The following is a 5,170-nucleotide window of genomic DNA, read 5'->3' as shown; positions in this document are numbered from 1 at the left end:
CTTCAAGGGTGCATGACCATAAAAGATATTACTCATATAAATAGAACAACCATTATTCTTTGATTTAAATGAATAACCGTCTCGCATCAAACAAGATCCAGATATAATGTTCATGCTTAACGCTGGCACCAAATAACAATTATTTAGGTCTAAAACTAATCCCGAAGGCAGATGTAGAGGTAGCATGCCGACCGCGATCACATCGACTTTGGAACCATTTCCCACGCGCATCGTCACCTCGTCCTTAGCCAATCTTCGCTTAATCCGTAGCCCCTGTTTCGAGTTGCAAATATTAGCAACAGAACCAGTAACAAATACCCAGGTGCTACTGCGAGCATTAGTAAGGTACACATCAATAAGATGTATATCACATATACCTTTGTTCACCTTGCCATCCTTCTTATCCGCCAAATACTTGGGGCAGTTCCGCTTCCAGTGGCTAGTCTGCTTGCAGTAGAAGCACTCAGTCTCAGGCTTAGGTCCAGACTTGGGTTTCTTCTCCTGAACAGCAACTTGCTTGCTGTTCTTCTTGAAGTTCCCCTTCTTCTTCCCTTTGCCCTTTTTCTTGAAACTGGTGGCCTTATTGACCATCAACACTTGATGCTCCTTTTTGATTTCTACCTCCGCAACCTTTAGCATTGCGAAGAGCTTGGGAATCGTCTTATCCATCCCTTGCATGGTATAGTTCATCACGAAACTCGTGTAGCTTGGTGGCAGTGATTGGAAAATTCTGTCAATGACGCTATCATCTGAAAGATTAACTCTGAGTTGAATCAAGTGATTGCAGTACCCAGACATCTTGAGTATATGCTCACTGACAGAACTATTCTCCTCCATCTTGCAGCTGTAGAACTTATTGGAGACTTCATATCTCTCAATCCGGGCATTTGCTTGAAATATTAACTTCAACTCCTGGAACATCTCATATGCTCCATGACGTTCAAAACGTCGTTGAAGACCCGGTTCTAAGCCGTAAAGCATGGCACACTGAACTATGGAGTAGTCATCAGCTTTGCTCTGCCAGACGTTCATAACATCTGGTGTTGCTCCTGTAGCAGGTCTGGTACCCAGCGGTGCTTCCAGGACGTAATTCTTCTGTGCAGCAATGAGGATAATCCTCAAGTTACGGACCCAGTCCGTGTAATTGCTACCATCATCTTTCAACTTTGCTTTCTCAAGGAACGCATTAAAATTCAACGGAACAACAACACGGGCCATCTATCTACAATCAACATAGACAAGCAAGATACTATCAGGTACTAAGTTCATGATAAATTTAAGTTCAATTAATCATATTACTTAAGAACTCCCACTTAGATAGACATCCCTCTAATCCTCTAAGTGATCACGTGATCCATACCTACTAAACCATGTCCGATCATCACGTGAGATGGAGTAGTTTCAACGATGAACATCACTATGTTGATCATATCCACTATATGATTCACGCTCGACCTTTCGGTCTTCGTGTTCCGAGGCCATATCTGTTATATGCTAGGCTCGTCAAGCTTAACCTGAGTATTCCGCGTGTGCAACTGTTTTGCACCCGTTGTATTTGAACGTAGAGCCTATCACACCTGATCATCACGTGGTGTCTCAGCACGAAGAACTTTCACAATGGTGCATACTCAGGGAGAACACTTATACTTTGATAATTTAGCGAGGGATCATCTTATAATGTTACCGTCAATCAAAGCAAGATAAGATGCATAAAAGATAAACATCACATGCAATCAATATAAGTGATATGATATGGCCATCATCATCTTGTGCTTGTGATCTCCATCTCCGAAGCACCGTCATGATCACCACCGTCACCGGCGCGACACCTTGATCTCCATCGTAGCATCGTTGTCGTCTCGCCAATTTTATGCTTCTACGACTACCGCTACCGCTTAGTGATAAAGTAAAGCATTGCAGGGCGATTGCATTGCATACAATAAAGCGACAACCATATGGCTCCTGCTAGTTGTCGATAACTCGGTTACAAAACATGATCATCTCATACAATAAAATTTAGCATCATGTATTGACCATATCACATCACAACATGCCCTGCAAAAACAAGTTAGACGTCCTCTACTTTGTTGTTGCAAGTTTTACGTGGCTGCTACGGGCTTAGCAAGAACCATTCTCACCTACGCATCAAAACCACAACGATAGTTTGTCAAGTTGGTGCTGTTTTAACCTTCGCAAGGACTGGGCGTAGCCACACTCGGTTCAACTAATGTTGGAGAAACCGACACCCGCCAGCCACCTCTGTGCAAAGCACGTCGGAAGAACCAGTCTCGCGTAAGCGTACACGTAATGTCGGTCCGGGCCGCTTCATCCAACAATATCGTCGAACCAAAGTATGACATGCTGGTAAGCAGTATGACTTATATCGCCCACAACTCACTTGTGTTCTACTCGTGCATATAACATCAACGCATAAAACCAGGCTCTGATACCACTATTGGGGAACGTAGTAATTTCAAAAAAATTCCTACGCACACGCAAGATCATGGTGATGCATAGCAACAAGAGGGGAGAGTGTTGTCCACGTACCCTCATAGACCGAAAGCGGAAGCGTTAGCATAAAACGGTTGATGTAGTCATACGTCTTCACGATCCGACCGAACGCACGACACCTCTGAGTTCAGCACACGTTCAGCCCGATGACGTCCCTCGAACTCCGATCCAGCCGAGTGTTGAGGGAGAGTTTCGTCAGCACGACGGCGTGGTGACGATGATGATGTTCTACCGACGCAGGGCTTCGCCTAAGCACCGCTACAGTATTATCGAGCTGGACTATGGTGGAGGGGGGGCACCGCACACGGCTAAAAGATCAAACGATCAATTGTTGTGTCTCTAGGGTGCCCCCTGCCCCCGTATATAAAGGAGCAAGGGGGAGAGGTGCGGCCAGCCAGAAGGGGCACGCCAGGAGGAGTCCTACTCCCACCGGGAGTAGGACTCCCTCCCTTTTCCTTGTTGGACTAGGAGTGGAGGGGGAAAGAGGAGGGAGAGAGGAAGGAAAGGGGGGCCGCCCCCCTCTCCTTGTCCTATTCGGACTAGGGGGAGGGGCGCGCGGCCCTGCCTGGCCGCCTCTCCTCTCTTCCACTAAGGCCCACTATGGCCCATTAAGCCCCCGGGGGGTTCCGGTAACCTCCCGGTACTCCGGTAAAATTCCGATTTCACCCGGAACACTTCCGATATCCAAACATAGGCTTCCAATATATCAATCTTCATGTCTCGACCATTTCGAGACTCCTCGTCATGTCCGTGATCACATCCGGGACTCTGAACAACCTTCGGTACATCAAAACATATAAACTCATAATATAACTGTCATCAAAACTTTAAGCGTGCGGACCCTACGGGTTCGAGAACTATGTAGACATGACCGAGACACGTCACCGGTCAATAACCAATAGCGGAACCTGGATGCTCATATTGGCTCCCACATATTCTACGAAGATCTTTATCGGTCAAACCGCATAACAACATACGTTGTTCCCTTTGTCATCGGTATGTTACTTGCCCGAGATTTGATCGTCGGTATCTCAATACCTAGTTCAATCTCGGTACCGGCAAGTCTCTTTACTCGTTCTGTAATACATCATCCGCAACTAACTCATTAGTTGTAATGCTTGCAAGGCTTAAGTGATGTGCATTATCGAGTGGGCCCAGAGATACCTCTCCGACAATCGGAGTGACAAATCCTAATCTCGAAATACGCCAACCCAACAAGTACCTTCGGAGACACCTATAGAGCACCTTTATAATCACCCAGTTACGTTGTGACATTTGGTAGCACACAAAGTGTTCCACCAGTAAACGGGAGTTGCATAATCTCATAGTCATAGGAACATGTATCAGTCGTGAAGAAAGCAATAGCAATTTACTAAACGATCGAGTGCTAAGCTAACGGAATGGGTCAAGTCAATCACATCATTCTCCTAATGATGTGATCCCGTTAATCAAATGACAACTCATGTCTATGGCTAGGAAACATAACCATCTTTGATCAACGAGCTAGTCAAGTAGAGGCATACTAGTGACACTATGTTTGTCTATGTATTCACACATGTGTCAAGTTTCCGGTTAATACAATTCTAGCATGAATAATAAACATTTATCATGAAATAAGGAAATAAATAATAACTTTATTATTGCCTCTAGGGCATATTTCCTTCACAAAATATGACTCTATAGTCTATATGAATGCCTCTGGCAGTGTACTGATACGTCTCCATCGTATCTACTTTTCAAAGTCTTTTGCCCTTGTTTTGGACTCTAATTTGGATGATTTGAATGGAACTAACCTGGACTGACGCTGTTTTCAGCAGAATTGCCTTGGTGTTATTTTTGTGCAAAAATAAAAGTTCTCGGAATGACCAGAAAATTTACGAAGAATATTTTTCGAATATATAAAAAATACTGGCGAAAGAATCAACCAGAGGGGGTCCACCCATTGGCCAGAAGCCTGGGGGCGCCCCCCTGGGGCGCCCACTGGTGGCTTGTGGGCTCCCTGTGTCACAGCCCTAGAGTTTGATTGCAATTAGTTTCATAAGCACCCATGCATCATGTCTATATTTGTTTGAAACTTGAAATGGGGATTGCGTAAACCCCTAGCATCAAAGGAATTCACTAGGTTCACCTAAAATATTTTCAGTAAATCCAAATGGCTTTCAAAAATGTTCATCATTTATGGAAAATGCTGTAAACAGTAACCAGAGGTGATGCACATTTTTCCATGACCTATTTGGGCTCTGAATTAAATGATACTCTATTTGCATTTGGACATTTAAATGCTATAAAATATTTTAAATGTCCAAATAATCATAAACTTAAATGTTTACTGTTGGATATATTCCAAACAGTGGGCTTGAGCAAGTTTCATGATTTTTGAGTGTGCCTAAGTATTTTCAATAAAGCCCTGACACTACAGAAGAAATAGAAAAACAGAAAAGAATTAGAAAAAGAGAGAGAGAAAACCCACCTGAGGTTACCTGCGCAGCCACCTGGCGGCCCACTTACCTGGCCCAGCCCACCAGAGCCGCCACCGTCTCCCACCTCGCGCGAGAAGGACGCAAGGCGTGTGGCCACCGCGCACCGGAATGCGCCCGACCACCTCCTCCCTCCCCGCCTGCCTGGCTCCTCCTCGACGCGTCCGGACTACGCCACACGA

Source organism: Triticum aestivum, chromosome 4D (assembly GCF_018294505.1).
Source record: "Triticum aestivum cultivar Chinese Spring chromosome 4D, IWGSC CS RefSeq v2.1, whole genome shotgun sequence".
NCBI classification, from domain to species: Eukaryota; Viridiplantae; Streptophyta; class Magnoliopsida; order Poales; family Poaceae; genus Triticum; species Triticum aestivum.
This window is presented reverse-complemented; position numbering follows the sequence as displayed.